The 18,829-nt window shown below is 41.6% G+C and overlaps 1 protein-coding gene across 2 annotated transcripts in view; it reads right to left on the bottom strand.

Annotated features, from left to right (window-relative positions):
- Positions 1–18,829, bottom strand: part of LOC111861505 (MOXD1 homolog 2) — a 272,739-nt gene that overhangs the window by 205,863 nt on the left and 48,047 nt on the right. The window contains exon 1 of one of the 2 annotated variants that reach the window (XM_023846149.2): positions 15,366–15,672. The exons of the other annotated variant lie outside the window; for it this stretch is intronic. The gene's annotated coding sequence lies outside the window, so the exon portion shown is untranslated. Of the gene's footprint in view, positions 1–15,365; positions 15,673–18,829 lie in introns of those variants that run through there. 2 annotated transcript variants of the gene reach the window in all.

An 18,829-nucleotide genomic window follows, 5' to 3' on the forward strand; every position in this document is an offset into this window, starting at 1 on the left:
TATTATTATTATTATTATTATTATTATTATTATTATCCACGTCCAGAATTTCCAAGTGGTCTAGTAATCAGATTTCCTGGCTACAGATCCAGAGATCCCGGGTTCTATTCCCGGCGCTACAAGATTTTCTGAGAAGTAGTGGGTCTGGAACGGGGTCCATTCAGCCTGTGAGGATAACCGAGGAGACATTTCGAGGGAATAGCGGCTCCGGTCTAGAAAACCGGGATTAACAGCCTTGGAGATCCGTTGCGCTGACCATGCGACACACTCTATCCGCTAAAATTGGCACTAACTTCGACGACAAGCGGCGGTCGCTCGGTCGGTTTAGTTCGCTTGCGGACTATACAGTCCAGGGAGATTTTTTCTTGCTTTCAGTTTTTCCGAATAATAATTCTCTTTGCTTCTCCCATCCCCATTTTCGCGTTTTATATTCCTTGTCTATTTTATTCTCAATTTTAACATCCTGATAACTTTGGGCAAAGAATCCAAGTGGTGAAGTTCTTTTTTCATTCTATAATTCACTTCAACCTCGTCTCTTTGTCTCTCTCAGATTTGAATTTTCTCTCAGAGGCCTGTTTTTAGAACACTCTAAAATCTATGTAATATTTGAGGTTTCAACAGTCCGTGAATCTTCGGATTGTGGCCTTGTAGATTGTGACACCGAGCAGATGTGGACACTGACCTTTCTAAGGAAAGTGTTACCTTCATCTGGGCTTCACTGGCTTTACATTTTCAGGCAGCAGATTTCTCCTCAACGCTACACGTTTTCAAAATCGGAACCCTCAGTTGTGTCAATTTCTTAACATGAGATAATTTTCAGACCCATACAAAACAAGAGCTAAAATTATAATTTCTCCCATTTTAATCACTTAGGGACAAAGAGAGTTACTGGACACCTCGCTTAGAGTACATTAATTCTCCGTTTAAATCTGAACAAGGCCTTACCAACAAAAATCAGAAATACAAATCAACACACTGCAAAACTCACTCTGCTGTGTGGCACTTTCTTGGCCAGGCTGAGAAAAGAGCGGTCGATAATATGAAAGGGTGTCAGCGACATGGCACTGCCAAGGATTTTATGGCCAGCGAGGCCGGCTCTGGAACCAAAGGCAGGCAGGCGGTAGAGGGAGAGACAGCCAGTCAATTCGGTTCGGCCTAATCCTAATCACGAGACATAAAAACTAGCCGTAACATTCCCGAGTCTTGTAATGACTCTAACAGACGAATTATCACGGATTATTTATGGCACCATATACAATGGGCATTTCATATAAGGCAAAGCAGTACAAATAGCAAATCTGCAGGCCACTTTTTAAGATATTCCCACTGTTGCATGAAGAATGATGTTTCGAAATTCATTCACAGAATTTCATAAAGTTTCGAGGAAAATAATTATCAGACTTGTGACCTGACTGCAGCAGTTTACATGTGGTTTGTGCTCGTCATGCTAACAAGATATTTAGGTAGTTATCCAAAGCACATAATAAACACAAACGCATGTTAATTGTGAATAAACCGCGCTTTTCGGATAATCTCGTCGACAGGACCACGTGACATTTATATAAGACATTTTAAGGGCCAAGAGCGAATTTTAGAAGGGCTGGGACTGAATGAAGCATTATGTGAAATGACAAATGCAGTCATTTTATTTACAGAAATAAATAGCGACAGATATGACTTGTGAGAAACAGGCCTGCGTAGAAGAATATTTTTTTTATTGCTAGTGGGGTGGGACTAAGTCCCTTGTACTGCGGCCACTTCTGGCCTATTGTACCAGCCCCAGATGATAGGCGAGGGTGATTGTGGAGCAATTGGTGGAATGAAGATTGGCAGGGGAAACCGAAGTACTCGGAGAAAACCTGCCCCAGCGCCACTCTGTCCACCACAAATCCCACTTGACCAGACCCGGGATCGAACCCGGGCCGCCGCGGTGGGAAGTCAGCGACCAACCGCTTGAACTATGGCGCGGCCCGCGCAGAAGAATAACGCAAGAATGGGTCTTAAAGGAACAGGTTTTGAGAATGTGAACATTATTAAAATTTTTCAGGATTTGGACCAGTGGCTAGCTGGGTAAGTTCTCTCTGTTCCATGGGGTCAGCTCGGTCAATAACAACGATGATATAGAAGTATCAATCAAAAACGCCGTGTTCATGCTTAGGTTTTGCGGTTACGAATCTCGACTTGACCACGGAATTGTCAGCGCGTCATTCAATGTTGCATAGAATCTATCAATAATAAAGAGTCTCTGAATAACGTGTGAAACAAACAAAACCTCACGAGGCTTGAGGTTCTGGCATTGGTAACAAGATCATGACGTATGTGACGCCGTGTAACTTGGTTTATAGCTATCACTATATCTAATCACACAGTCTTACATCCCAGAAAATCATATATAAACTTAAACCAAGAGTTTTCACTGACCCCCACAGATTCGATTCACCGCAAACATAAATTCCGCATCAACATTATGTCTATGTTACATTATATTCTCAATTAATATGGCGTCATTTCATACTTCTGAAACGTTGAGTATTTATCTACCAGAATTTACGGTGTCACATCTCGTAGTATCATGTATAGCTTACATTTTTACAGACTTTCCAAAATGATTCGCTGCATCTATAAAGTACAGGGCAGAGTGGGTCTCTCCTACCCCTCGCAGCAACATGTGTACCCAGTTGGCCACAGCGCGGCACAGACTGCAAAGATGAGCAGCATTCCCAGAGATGATGGATCACCAAGTTTAAACCAAGTTCGCTGAAGGAAGCAGAAAATTAATTTTGGTTCTGGCTCATTGGTTTTCAAAGTAAGCAGTGAAGGGGAGATGAAGGAGTTTACAAAAGTGATCCTCATCAGGATAATGTATAAATCCACCATCATAGAGTAACCCCAAAATATGCAACCCTCTGTTATCCCCATAAGAACTTTGAATTCAAAACTGGGAAGGCTGACTACTCTAGAACCTGCTGCTGCATTACACTACAGTATACGAAAATGCTATAATCTCTATAATCCTGATTTTGAGGATAAACTTTCCATTTACTCCTTACTGAATGTGCGGCTCCAGATGTTAGACTGTACTACGGTCTATTTCAACTTGTTCCCTCCGTCAAAACTGCGGTTAAATTCAAGCCGCTAATCCCGGAAATTTTGAAGCACGTTATTTGGTATCTTCAGACGGCTCTTTGCGACGTTATTTAGTGACTCTGTATTATGTACTGAAATGTCTTTCATCTAATTCCATGGTACACAGTCATCCTTGGGACAGTTGCTAAGCTAGACCAAATATCCCCTGCCATTGATGGAAGCCGAAATGTCCACACGGGTGTTTACAAGACAGCCACTGGTCCGTATCATTAGCCCAATAAATTATTTCCACACGTTCCCAGCCTACATCAAGCTTTTTCATGCCGTATTATCTTCCAACTATAACTTTTCCTGTAGTTCTGCATGGGTGTGAAGGTCTCTGACATTAAGGGATGAACATAGATTGAAGGTGTTTGAGAACAGGGTGTTGAGGAGAATATTTGGACCGAAGAGGGTTGAAGCGACAGGAGGTTGGAGAAAACTGCATAATGAGGAGCTTCATAACTTGTACACTTCTCCAAGTATAATTAGAATGATCACGTCAAGGAGGATGAGGTGGGCAGGGCATGTAGCACAAATGGGAGAGACGAATGCGTATAGAATATTGGTGGGAAAGCCAGAAGGAAAGAGACCACTGGGAAGACCAAGGCATAGGTGGGTGGACAATAATAAAATGGATCTTAGAGAGATAGGATGGATGGTGTGGATTGGATTGATCTGGCTCAGGATAGGGACAAGTGGATGGCTCTTGTGAACACGGTAATGAACCTTCAGGTTCCATAAAATGCTGGGAAATTCTTGAGTAGCTGCAGAATTGGCTTCTCCTCAAGAAGGGCTCAGCTCCTTAAGTAAGTATGATCTTTCAACATAAACGTGGGTTTTGAAAACGGTCCTTTTCCTTCTTGTTTTGAGACTAAAATTATGTCGGTTTTTCTCATTTCTCTGTCTCTTGCTAATGCCACGCTCAGCTCACCCCCCTCGACTTGACAGCGAACAGTAGTGCACTCTTCTGGTTCAAACACAAAAGAATATACCCGAGAAAAATGATTATAAAAGTTGATGCAACGTGATGGAACATGAATATAACGCTGCCTCTGCTTATAGGTCCATTATCTATAAACACATATATCGCATTCCAACAGCCAAAGACAATTGCGAGAATGGTTACACACCTAAACATCGAGCTGAATGGAAAAAAGAGGTGTTACTAATTACAAAATTTCAGTCCTGATGTTGGAGAAAGACTGTATTGAGAAAAAAGGTTTTCAGTCTCGAACAGAACAGCTAGTCCTAGGCGTAAATTATAGCCCTACCACTCCTCCACTTACCCCTCCAATACAGCGCAACATTCAGACATCAGCCTTCTTCCACCTAATTGCGGCATTAAGAGTTGGGGCTGCTGAAACACGCGATGATTTTGTTTACCTACGTGTTATGATGATAATGGCAGGGATCAGTGGCTGCTTCATAAGCAAAACCATGCAGAATATAAACTCTGTTAATAACGGAAAGCAATGCTTTCATTAAGTTTTCTAGGGAAAATGTTAAATGTTAAGGAAACACAGGTTGAATAATTAATCCTTTACTTTAGAGTGAGTACTTCACGTGTACCTGGTTTAAAATACAGAAATCCCACATCGTGACCAACGAGTAGATCTATATTTAAGTTCAGTTTAGTTTCTTACTGCCTATCGCAGGGGCCGCGCAGTCTAAAGCATGAAATATCTTGAAGAAAGCAGTCTTCTGGGATTTGGCACCGTGTATATGTGGTGTTAACCGGTTCTCACGCTCCCTTCGCTTGCGGATTTCTTATATTTTTTCCTTCTACCCTGAAGATGGAGGCGATACGTTCCTCCGAAACGTCGGTTAACACCACATATACACGGTGCCAAATCCCAGAAGACTGCTTTCCACCAGATTCTCTATGTGAGTGGGTCTGAAACGGGGTGAAATATCTTCTCTCGCTCGATCAGTTTGATCGTGGATTCGAAACCCACTCGAGACATGGATGTCTGTGTTTATTCTGTTTCCGTTAGGTAGTGGGCTTGCGACGGGTCTGATCCCCCGTCCCCTCATCAAGCACAGTGACAGCTTTTTACCTTTCATACACCAATAAGAATAGGGAAAGGACAAAAGATAGCAGAAGAACTGGTGTGTGGCATTCAAAGTTGCCTTTACTGTAGTGTAATGACGTCATTTACAGTTGCTCCTTCTTCTGGATGCTACCTAAATTCCTGGCCGCGCCATAGCTCAAGCGGTTAGTAGCTGGCTTCTTACCGCGGCGGCCGGGTGCGAGCATGGGTCTGTTCAAGTGGGATTTGTGGCGGACAAAGTGACGCTGAGGCAGGTTTCCTCCGAGTACTTCGGTTTACCCTGCCAATCTTCATTCCACCAGATTCTCTATCATCATAATCAACCGGGGCAGGTACAATAGACCAATCAGTGGCCGCCGTGCCGTGTGGACCCAACTGGACTCAACCCCCCATCATGCGAATTAAAAAAAAATACCTAAATTCTTAGCTATTGTGCATGTATTTACTTCAAAGAGCAGTCTGCAAATTTTAATATTTTGACCTGTCCGGAAAGTTGTGCAGATGGCAAATAGATCTTGAAAAGCACAGACATTTTACACAAAACTGAGATCCACTCCCCCATACGTCTTCATGGTGTAGTTCTTAGTTAGTTAAGCGCAGGGACAACTTTACCATTTTTACTGAAATAATTTAAGTGGACATTTTAAAATAACGTCGAGAAACGAAAAAGAAACATCACACCAAAATTGTTGTTAAATGGTAAACTACTGTAGCGAGACACGGCTATTGGTGTGAGGAAGGAAACAAAGCAAAAATAAACGCAAGAGAACTTACTGCATTAAGCCACTGGCGTAGTGAGACGACTGACGGCGTTATCCCACTCGATCCGATCTCAGCTGCGAGAAATCGCACGATAGACGCCAAAACATTGAACTGATTAAGCCACAGATGCTATGTAAGCCCACATATACCACAATTTTGTAACAGACTTAGGATATTTATTATAAAATCCGTTAGATAATTCGGACCGCCTCTGTGGTCTAGTGGTGCGAATTCCTGGTTACAGAACTAAAGGTTCCGGGATCGATTCCCGGCGCTACCAGATTTTCTGAGAAGTAGTGGGTCTGAAACGGGGTCCACTCAGTCTCGTTAGGATAATTGAGGAAATATTTCAAGGAAATAGCGGCTGCGGTCTAGTAAACCGAGATTACCAGCCATGGGGATTCGTCGCGCTGGCCATCCGACACCCTCTATCCGCAAAAGTTGGCACTAAACTTCGCCGACAAGCGGCGGTCGCTCGGTCGGTATAGTTCGCTTGCGGACTAAAATCACAGAGTTCTTTTTTTAATCCTTCCAGCTGCACTATGGCCCTGGGGTCGAATTAGCCTCTAACACAAATGAGTACCAGGAAACTTCCTGGAGGGTGTAAAAGGCGGCCGGCGCGTATGGCTACAACCTCACCGCCATCTGTGAGCTGATTGTCTAAAAAATGTTCCGAGCCTCGACGTCTCACATTCCTATGGGCCTCCATGGCCTGTTACAGGGGTAGTAAAAAAGAAATCCCTCTATAATTGAAAGCGTAATTACGGTACTTCATTATAAATATAAAGCATAGTGGCTGAATGTCTTAGATAAAAATGTAGTTGACAGGTTGCGAAGAAGTGTCTGTTTCATGCGGACTGAGTATGGAAAATTACAGACTATATCAGACAGGTCTTACGTACCATTTCCGAATTCGAACCAGGTACCTTAGCATTAGAATCAATTAACGATTACTTTACCAGAATTCGTTTATGGCTACGTTCTCGCCTAATTTTAAAATATTTTGACTCTCCGGAATAAAATGTAAAATTTTCTGTGAATATATTCTTATACTTTTTCCGCTCTTTTCCTCCCGCTCTCCCGCGCAGCTTTGTCTTGACTCTCATTATATTCCTCTTCCTCTCCTCACTTCTTTATATTCTTCCACCACTCTCATACTTCCCTCGCTTCTTCTTTCTTCTTCTTCCACTCTTCTTCCTACCATTTTTCTTCCATCCCTCTTAGTGTTTTGTCTCCTTTCGTTATTCCTTCCCATTTGTTCCTCTTTTACTCTTCTTCTCCCTTATCCTTGTTCCTCCTCCTTCTATAGTTCTGCCTCTGCTTCCTAATTTCCTTTTCGTCTAGTTGTTCCCATTTTATCCTCCCCCGTTTTGTTCCTTTTGTTCTTCACCATACTTCTCCTTCATCTGCTGCCATTCTGTTGTCGAATTTTGGCTTGTTTTCATATGTGGGGAAGTCCCCTGCCTTCTGAGCGTCACGTGTTCTCGATCCTGCAGTTTACCGAAGTAACCCTGAGTGGGCGTTCCGACAATTGTTATTCTACCATTAAATCACGAAAATATTCTAGATAATATTTAAAAATTCAGTTCTTCCGTCACAGGAAAACACGGCGTCTCCAATATAAAAATCAATTTGTTAATGATATTCACAGAAATAATTCAGTTTGTTTTGAGAATCATAAGGAGCGGATTAATGCAAAGTGTACCAATAACGTAGAGTATATTGTTAAAGCAAGTGTTACGCATAACAGCCAGTGTGCTTTAAACAAATAAACAGCAGATCAGTTAACCTTACCGGCGAACTGATACTTCGTACAGTTGAGATACAGTACACCGTTAATGCATACAGTGTTAACACGACACGACACAACACAATACCCATTGGTGCTGTATATATTGTGAGTGCAGCAGTGCGCTCAGCGTCCATGTTTGGAACGAGATCAGAATTGCAATGAACTAGTCTCATGTGACTTGAGCGGAAAAAAGCGGCCAGCGACCGAGCATAACTGAGCGCAGATTACACTCGTAATATTCACTGCGACTGCGCGTCTGTCTACCTTCACGTCATTGACTCTCTGCTCATTAGACATTAATCGGGCTTATCCAGCTTGAAAGATCCTACCCCAGAGACCAGACTTAATATTACTTTAAAAGCTTTTCCTTTGCTATTTCAGACAAATATTATGATTACAGAGACTTTAAAATTAAACATTTTAGAAGATAAATTAACAAATAACAGAAGAAGATAGTGTGAACTCGTTTTATGTATCGAAGAAATATTTTAAATTTAAACTAAACGGAAAATATTCAAGAGGAAGACCGACTAAGAGGTTATGAAATATGCCACGCATGGAAACATATGCGAAGAAATTGAGAGGAGGACTTTATTATGTTACGTCATTAAGTTTATAGATAGACACCGACGTTTCGGAAGTACTTGCGCCCTTCATCTCCAGGGTTAAAGATCCAGGACACAGTCCATAAAACCATAATCTGCCCAGTCACATTGTAATAGTAGTTTCTGCCTGCATTGATATATCCTTCCGTAGATGGTCTCTCAGACCGAAACGTGTCAAGGGTGAAAGATTAAGAAAGAAAGAAAGAAAGAAAGAAACATATTAGTTACACTGGACGGAGTTGATTAACCTTTTNATAAGTTTTCGAACTTCAATCTGGGTTGAAACGTACAAGGCTTACTCTTCTACTGTGTACAAGCTAATTCCAAATGCGAAGGAAATTGAGCAAAGTCTGAGTCAGTTTGCTAACATCTGTGATGCAGATGAAGTACTTTTGTTTGAAAGGGCAAACATTTCTAGTCATTTCTCACTGTCATCGGCTTCCACACGCACGGACGTTCATAGGTTCTGAGAAGGTGTCTTTCCATCATCAAACAATTCAAATTAAGTTGCAGTTATGTAGTTAAGTAATAAGTAATTTGTGTGCACTAGGAAAAAAACTGATCAATATTCAAGAGGAACATGTTCCTTGTATGTTTAAACAGAGCCTCATGTCTGTAGCACTGAACGCAGTTTGTGACGTCACCTGTGTGAGTTTGTATGCTAGTCATTAACCATCATTTCTAAAGATTAATTGTTTCGACCAGTTCTGGTAGGGTACAGGATTTTGGTCTGATATTGCCTAAATCTAATATACTTACTATTCCGTATTGAGGGGGTGGGTTTCCCCATGCACTTAGACCGGTTACTGGTCCATTGTGCGTCCCCCTTTAATTTCTACTGTTTCCATACCCTACCGGTACTGGTGCTTACTATCAGCCCCTTTCCGCCAGCGAGGTTCCAACCGCTTACTGGCAGTGGTATCTAATAGTTAGTCCCTTTCTTTCAGCGAGGTCGTCCCTCCTCTGGCAGAGGTTCCTAGTCCCTTTCTGCCAACAAGGTTTCTACCCTCTACTTGGCAGTGGTATCTAATACTTTAGTTCCTTTCTGTCAGAGAGGTCCCCCTTCCTCTGGCAGTGGTACCTGATACTTCCCCCATCTACCGGAGGAATTGGAAACTAGTTGGGCGGGAAACTTGGCCTAATTTTGCTCAGAGGTCTCCTAGAGACATGAGGTTCTTTTACGTGCCGTAAATCTACGACACGGGGCCCAAGGCTTAAAGTCCCTCCCGGAGGACTTGTTCCCTGAATTTTTCCGCCCTTAAAAATTCCACGACCTCCGCCGGGTTTTTGAACCCGCGTACCTTGAAATATACTTACTAAATTAGAATTCACAGAAAGATATACACAAATTTCTTAAGGGTATTAGTTGTCGCAATTTCCAATCCTGTATTTGCATTAACGCTGAATAATTTTTCTGAATTTGCAGCGTTTCAGATATATGAAAAATTGTGACACATATAAAAGTGATTTGTTAGAGTTATCCAAGTAAAATAATCTTAATTCTTTTTCTTAAAGTATTCAGGTTTTTCGTTTTTATGATTCATTTCTTTTTTAAATTCGAATAGTGGGGGGGGGGGGGAGTCCAGTTGGGTTCACTCGGCACGGCAGCCACTGATTAGCCTATTGTACTGCCCCGGGTGATTATGATGGAGAATTTGGCGGAATGAAGATTGGCAGGGGAAACCGAAGTACTCGGAGGAAACCTACCCCAGCGTCACGTTGTCCATCAGAAATCCCACTTGAACAGACACGGGTTTGAACCGGAGCCGCCGCAGTGGGAAGCCAAAGACTAACCGCTTGAGCTATGGGGCGACATTTATGATTCAGTTAGTATATATATATATTTTTTTTTATGGAACCAGACTTGGTAAGCCTAAAACTTTAAATGTGTCTTCTGGACATTATTCATCCTGGAAGGTCGCGGGTTCAAATACCGATGAGGTCATTGGATTTTTTTTTCAATTGACCTAATCCTTCCAGCCGCACCCTGGGGTCGACTCAGCCTCTAACAGAAATGAGTACCAGGAATTAATTAAATAAGTTTCGTGGGGAGTAAAGGGCGGCCGGCGCGTAAGGCTGACAACCTTACCGCCATCTTTGAGCCGACTGTCTAGATAATGTGGAGGCCTCAACATCTCACAGCCCTATGGGCCTTCATGGCCTGCTACAGAGATAGCTTTACTTCATTTTATACAAAGGACACCAAATTATGTTTTGAAATGACAAAAATTTCAGAGATTCCTTTGGCTTCCAAAGGATTAAATTCGATACCTGGCTAAAACAATTTCGGTCACTTAGGTTATTCTGTAGCTGGGATAGCTCAGTCAGTGTTGTGACAGGCTAAGGGCTGGACAGCCCGGGGCCGATTGCAAGATATTTCTCCCCTTCACAGCATCCAGACTGACTCTGGGGCTCACCCAGCCTCCTGGATACTGTGACCCTTTCTCTGGTAGTAAAGTAACAGGTGTGTGAAGCTGACCACTCATCTTCATCTGATGCCGAGGTCAAGAAAGGTGGAGCTATACCTCCACTCCCCACATATCTTCATGGCATAGTGCTTAAGTATTTAAGGAGAGAGAGAACTGTACCTGTACAGTAACTTTACTGATGTCCAACAGTTTGCTGAAAGATAACGTTGTTTTTTACAGTGTACATCCCCATACATTTACTTTCTGATGGTTAAGAAGTCAATCTATGTACTTTTCCATTAGAAGTGGCCATTTTCCTTGTAAAATTGGGGCACCTCTCCATCTGCAGTGTTAAACGGCATTAATAAACCGCAAGACTGTGCAACACAATGAATTAATTTGCTTAATAGAACGTTTAATTAACATTTTAGTGGTTACAAATGGAAACATTATTTTCGACATTAACTCCTTAAAGCACCATTATTACAGTCCCGTACTAACCTCGTTGAAATGAAGACTTACCCACACATTATGCATTTAAATTCATTCCTACAGATTTCCGTGTTCTGAACTAATTATTTTACGATTGATATTTCAGTTCATAAAGAAGAACAGTGCAGATGCTAATGGTGAAGCACGTGACAATTATTTGAAGTATATATATGACCGCCTCTGTGGTCAAGTGGTCAGAGTTCCTGGCTACATATTCAGACATTCCGGGTTCGAATCCCGGCGATACCAGATTTTCTGACAAGTAGTGGGTCTGTAACGGAATCCACTCAACGACGTGAGGATAACTGAGGAGATACTTGAATGGAAAAGTAGCGGCTCAGGTCTAGAAAACAGTGATTAACGGCCGTGGGGGTCCGTTGCGCTGACCACGTGACACCCTCTATACGCAAAAGTTGGCACTAACTTCACCGACAAGCGGCGGTCGCTCGGTCGGTATAGTTCGCTTGCGGAATAACGGCCACGGAGTTTATTATTTTTAGTTTTATTTATATTTACACTGTTAATTCTTACAGAAATTCTGCGTACTCTTACAACCTCAGCAAATAGCAATTTTGCTTCACCTGCTATTTACGATAGAAACGGTTCCGTATTCGCACGCGTGAGATTTATAACTGCAAAGAACTTCTTGGGAAATATGTAACATACGCTCGTAGTAAGAAGTATAATTGGTCATTAGTAGGGTGTCCCCTGGGATGCGACTCCTTTTAGTTTGATTGACGGGTGAAAACGTCTTCATGGAATGTACTGCTTTCATCCTCGTCTTCTCTCGTGAAGATTGAGACGAGATATTCATCTAAAATATTAACGTCCGTCTACCAAATTATACGGTGTCATATCACAGAATACCGTAATCTTCATACTAATTCTCATGAGAATTTCAAATCTCCTTACTGATCACTCCTCAAAAATTATCAGTATACAGTAATTAACTCTAAGAAGGGCGATCCTACTTGAGGAGTAAATAGCTACTCAGCCAGTCAAGAAATTGCTGACCTTTTTATGGAACGTGATAATTAATTATCGTGTTCATAGGACCCCTCCACTGTTCCTTTTCGCAAGCTAATGAACCAAGCCAAGAATCTCCTACCTATTTCTTTACGATCCGTTTTAAAATATTATAATTTTATTGTGGAGCGTATAATTATCATAAATATTGACATGGATGTTGTTAATAACTCGATCATTTATACTGTGGCCTGAAGATGTTTTCTTGGATCAGTTAGATATTCAGATATGTAGACTACAGTATTTTATTGGAGATGTAAATCAATCTACGCTTCATGGAACCCTGTTATTTAACCTGTTGTCGTAACTCAACACATGCACTGCAATTAAGAAAACTATCCTTATGCAAGATATCCCAGAAAGAATTACAGAAATTGGAGGGTAAGTCATATGGCACTAAACAGTGAAATTAGTTTATATAAACTGTTGATTCGGTAATGAATTAATCATTCATATCAGCCACTCTTAAGTCAGGTTCCTTCTGAATGTCACTAAATTACGTCACTTTCGTAAACACAGTTGTAATCCTACCGTTGCCGGAACACATTCAAATGGTTCTAGTTCGTTGTCGAAACACTTCCGGGCCCATATATAAAAAACTATTTTCATTGTTTTGGGCCGTGGTAGTCAGTTTTTAAGATTTTTCTGTGCTTATACACGACTTCTGGGACAGAAAGTTTTCCCTTCTACACAGTTTCCAGACCTTCTGTGGGGCACACCCTGCCAATTCAATGGATATCTGTTCTTTCCCATGTAAAAGTAACCGGAACGTGAAGCTCTTCACTCATCTTTAAGCAACACCGAAGTTAAGAATGCATGGAGTTACACCTCCAATTATTTATACCCTTAGATGTTTCGGTCTTCAGAGACCATCATCAGAGGAACACCTTTACATCAGTACAGTTGTAAGTTACTATTACAATTTATGTAACTGTTTAACTTCTCATGATATTGTTAGTGTGACGGACCAGAATGAAACAAATAAAAAAAAACCTTATTTATTAGGCTACACGGTGTCACATCCCAAAATAGGCTACCACATTTTCAATGTTGTAGTTGGGTTTCTTGCCGCAGTACGAATTTTGATGCCCAAATTGTATATTTTTTTATTGCTAGTGGGGTGGGACTAAGTCCCTTGTTCTGCGGCCACTTCTGGCCTATTGTACCGGGCCCAGATGATAGGTGAGGGTGATTGTGGAGCTATTGGCAGAATGAAGATTGGCAGAGGAAACCGAAGTACTCGGAGAAAACCTGCCCTAGCGCCACTTTGTCCACCACAAATCCCACTTGACGAGACCCGGGATCGAACCCGGGCCGCCGCGGTGAGAAGCCAGCGACTAACCGCTTGAGCTATGGCGCAGCCCACTGTATATAGTTACTGAGATTCTGAATATGGTCCGTGTGCCTTCTCCAAGGTTTTACACGCTACGCGTATCATGTGTCGTGGCAAGGAAAGCAGCCATGTCCCAAGGGAAAACCCAGCACTTCAGCTCGTGAATTATAAAGGCAGTGGCATTTGACACCATGTAAGGCGAGTCCAGAGTTTTATTGCAGAAAGTAGAGTGTTACACTGCGCAAACTCTTGTTTCAGGACTACCACAATAAATAAGACGAGCTAAACAATGGAGATACGGCGTCATTAGTAGACAGACGCTAGTTCATAACGGAAGAGTTATGTTTCATTACAATACTAACTTATGTATACGGCATGTATATATGGGCGCTGCAATACATAAATTTCCTAAGCATACAGTCTGCCTGAAACACAGATAACGAACGTTTAAATTACTTTTCATGTAGTAAATAGCAGTATCTTTCTCTCTTTGCTCTTTTACGGTTTATTTAACCTCGCTCTCAGTAGCTCAGGGTACACAGCGTGGAGGGCAAAATGTAGAAGCAGGGGATGGAGGACCTGTAAGCAATATTGCGCTACATTTCTGGAGGGACTGAGAAAAACTAGTATGTTCGAACAGTATTAACACTGATCCCATCTAGGAACCGGCTAGATTACTCCACTCCAGCTCTGTTCTAGCTCTGTCAGTGGTGGACATAAATACCGAGACCTGTTCCTCCACGTTCGGGGTTCGAGGCAAGGCTGATGACTTCGCTCCTTAAAAATATATTTTTTTGCGAAATCCAAAGAAGTGACAACCATATGTTCTACAAATCTGGCTGAATCTTCTAAGGATGGCTCACAAATGGCTGTTTTTCCGATGATGATGATTATGATGATGATTTACAGCAGAAAAGCCATAATTTTACATTTTTTATGAAAGTACATTCATGCGATGAGGCAATGGTAAAGTCATACAATGCTACTATACAGCCCACATTCTGGGTACGTGAGAGAGAGAGAGAGAGAGTAACCCGTGCTTCGAGTGCTGGAACAACGAAATGAATATTATTTAGGAAGTAAAATGGGGCAATTATTTAAAATTTTAGAAATATTTAGCGCTTCTTGTTCTGTTGTCCTTACAAAGTAAGGATCAAAGTATTGTTAACAGATAAACAGCATAATTAGCTAAATACGAAAATATAACTGGAACAACGAAATGAATATTATTTAGGAAGTAAAATGGGGCAATTAATGAAAATTTAACAAATACTTAACGCTTCTTGTTCTGTTGTACAATGAACGGTCATGGATTTGAGATTTGAGATGAAATTCGTTTGAGGTGTGAAGGGATAAACAAGCGGGGATAGAATGTCATATCGAGGAAGTAGACATACCTGCAGATATCTGCGACCGCGGACAAAATAAAAATATGTAACAAAAACTTGCAAGAGGATTTGAATAGAATGAATTAGGGGCGTCTTCCAAAACAAATCATATCATACTGTCCAAGAGAAAAGGAAGAGAGAGGTAGGTAGACCAAGGGACAGATGGAACTGAGGTTCGAACAGGTTCTTTCTCATCTCATACGCTACGTAATAATATTAATATTGCTACGGCATTGTTAAACTATTTGTCACAGCTTTAATGTAACTGCTCATCGACGTTAAGAGACAAAATGTTTCATGACTATGAAAATGACAACAGAAAACCTTGTAGCCAGCACTGAATGAAAGGTATTTACTGATTTCAAATGAGAATACTTACCTTAATATTAATAATCCTTTGCCAAATTCTTCAAACTACACCTGCATAAACTTGTATGTGTAAACACTGGACACTAGACCTCTGTAAAGGTCAAACACTCACATACGCAACACACAGTTCAGTGCACTTCGGACGGCAGGCTGGAACGAGAGTTAATACGGTGGTTTGTCTGCCCCATCGCCCAACATCGCGGCTACAGGTCCTTCCCGCCTCTGCAGTGTCTGCAGTTGCCGCGCTTAGTGGTACACTGTGATGCTTACGCGCGCTAGCGAACCGCCCGCTTTGACTAGCGACCCACAACTGACATCCAGCCATGCTTACCAGCAGCACGCCTGTCCCGCCAGGGCGACTCGCTTACTATGAGCAGAAAGGCGGGCGAGTTGCCCGCGCCCGCCAGTTTGATCAGCTGTCTACGCCGAACAGTCGAGTCAGGTCAGCGTACTTTGCGCGTAATTTTATTAAATTCGCAATTTGTTCCAATAATATAAAAAATTAACAGAGTTTGAGGACGTTTGAAGAAGCGCAAGGCTATATATTTATTTACATACGTATATGTATATTCGGTTTATTTAACGACGCTCAGCAGGGGCAAGAATTTTTTTCTCCTCTGCGCACAGACCGACTCTGGGGCCCAAACAGCGGCTTATCTGGGTATCTAAGCTGGTTCCTGGGGTAAAGCGACCGGCGCGTGTAGCTGACTACTCACATCCATTTAGTGTCTAAGATATGAATGATGGAGCTCTACTTCCTTGCCTTGCACATTATCATTGCAGAGAATGCTGTACGCTCCTCTATCATGAGGGGACTGCTATATTAGGACCACTAGTAGCCGGTGTAACAGTTGAACTCAGTATTACCACATTCCACGAATAAAGAAATTGAACATAATTTATTCTGACCGCCTTACAGTGCATACATCTATTCACCTTACTCTTCTCTCTTGCACTACATGTTTCGGCACTAAAGTGCCATCTTCAGGTGCTTTTCTATGTACGTCGAACTATTTCATTGCATGCCTTGTTGTCTTTATACTAAAATGGCTAAAATATATATTCGTCATATATAATGATAAATTTTAATTATTAAAAAGCACCTGAAGATGGCACTTTGGTGCTGAAACATGTAGTGCAAGAGAGAAGAGTGAGGTGAATAGATGTATGCACTGTAAGACGGTCAGAATAAATCATGGACATAAATCAGTGCAACAGGACGCTAAAATATAACATTAAAGAAAATGAAATTCTCCCTGTGCTTAGTTAACTAAGCACAATTTTATGAGGCCCGATGAGGTGGATTTTTCATTTGACCTAACCCTTCCAGCCACACTATGGCCCTGGGGTCGATTCAGCCTCTAACAGAAATGAGTACTAGGTCAAAGGGCGGCCGGCACGTAAGGAGGCCCATACACGGACGAGTCCGACTCGGCTTGTATTCCAATGAGCCAAACTCGTCCGTGTGTGGGTCGACGCCCTCATACACAGAGAAGTGGTGAATATACAGGGATATGGGACATCTATATTTACCGATACAATACGAAGGGAATTTATTCTGTTCAACAAGACGTGGAAAAACTAACGGTTCAAGTGATTCATTAAAAGTATATTTTCCTATTTTTTCGCCTTCGCTGAACATGACTAATTGTTTCGTTGTTTTGTACCCATTAAGCTTTCAGGTTGCTTCATCTTTACTAAGCTAAATGGAACTAAAGTTAAAATGTATTTTACTGCATTGTCAGAGAATCTTCACTAACAGTACAATAGGAAATGCGAGATAATGATTGGTCAGAATTGGATGAGTTACAATACTACACGGCACAATGGAGTGCTGACATGCCATTCATTTCTTTCTCTATCTTTTTGTACCGGACTCTGGTATCTCGATGGCTGTTTCTCTTCCGGTTCGAGGTCTTAACTTCTTTCAGCTTCCAATCTTAAGCAGGTATCGTAAAATGCGTGTTCATCTTCAGCGGAATTACAGATTATCGCGGCTGTAAATATAAAGATTATAATCCGCTGGATATGAAGCCGTGTATTTTGGTAGTTAGATACACTTTCATACGGAAATTAGGGGCAGCACATCCTTTCGAAAGTTTGGTACCATTTGAATAATTACAAGACATCGTAACCCAGAAAATTAACATTGGTACTACACAGAAGACAGAAGTAATGCACTGGATTACTCTTCAGCTTATAAAACATTCTTTCAGCGGCACTAATAATGTCAGATTATATTTCGTCTAATCATTTGCAATATGAAGTTTATACAAATGCAGTTTAAAAGTCCAATTTGTTCTACACAGAAAACACTTTACGTCTTCACTACAAAGACCAAACTATTAAGGTTTTAAACATAAAGAATTGCAGTTTATTTTGTAAATCTTACGAAACCCACAAATAAATATTGTGAGAAAAATAAGGAGATTTTCATTTTAAAGACGACGGGATAGATATCAGGGTGATTTACGAGGTATGTAACAGTTAAAGCGCCGGTCACGGTAGCCGAGCGGTCTAAGACATGCACTGTCGTCGCTCGCTCTGAAGCTGTGATCGTGGGTTCGAATCCCACTCAAGGCATGGATGATTGGTGTTTGTGTGTATATGTGCGTTTTTCTGTGTTTGTGTACAGGTAGAGGCCTTGCGACGAGCTGATCACCCGCCCAAGGAGTCCTATCGAACGTGTAAAATCTAGAAAAACCGAAGTGAACGGAGAAGTTCATGGAGGTAGGCCTAGGCCCACTGGGGCTGTAGTACCAAGGAAAAAAAAATCTATAAGCAGTATATTTTACAGGTTATAGTCCTATATCACGGTTCAGTCAAGAACCCTTGTCACAAATCTAATATAACCACTGACGCCCTCTTACTGTACTGTCAAAATATCAGATTTTTGGTGTTAATATTATTACCTGGAAAGAAATCGATGCATTTCAGTTCCTAATTTCCGATTCTTGAAACCTGGTTTCACTCGTTTCCCATTATTAACAACGACATAGAATTCGGAAGGGGCGACTTCATAATGTGGTCTGTCATCCAAATATAATCAAATTTTGGAGAGTAAAATTGGGCAGAAACATTGAAACATTGCACGAACAGCAGAGATGAAAAAAGAACACAATATTTTGGTTGTAACACCTGAACGGAAGTCACGTGGGACACTTAATCTTAGATGGAGGGTTAATATAAAATATGTCTCATAGAAATTGGGTGGGACCGTGTCTGCACTTGCCTGGAACAGGATAGGGTCAAATGGCGTAATGTTGCTGCACCGGTAATATAAATCCAGGTTCCAGTGAGGGCTCGGAACTCTTTTCGTAGCTGCATAACTATTTGCTTCTTAAGGAGAGGCCTGATTCCTGAGGTTGGTACTTACTTACTTACTTACCTATGGAGCTAAGCCATTCTTGAGGAGCAACCAAATCCGCAGCTACTCAAGAATTTCCCACAATTCTATGGAACACGAAGGTTCAT

This window comes from Cryptotermes secundus, unplaced genomic scaffold (genome assembly GCF_002891405.2).
Source record: "Cryptotermes secundus unplaced genomic scaffold, Csec_1.0 scaffold909, whole genome shotgun sequence".
Taxonomy (NCBI): Eukaryota; Metazoa; Arthropoda; class Insecta; order Blattodea; family Kalotermitidae; genus Cryptotermes; species Cryptotermes secundus.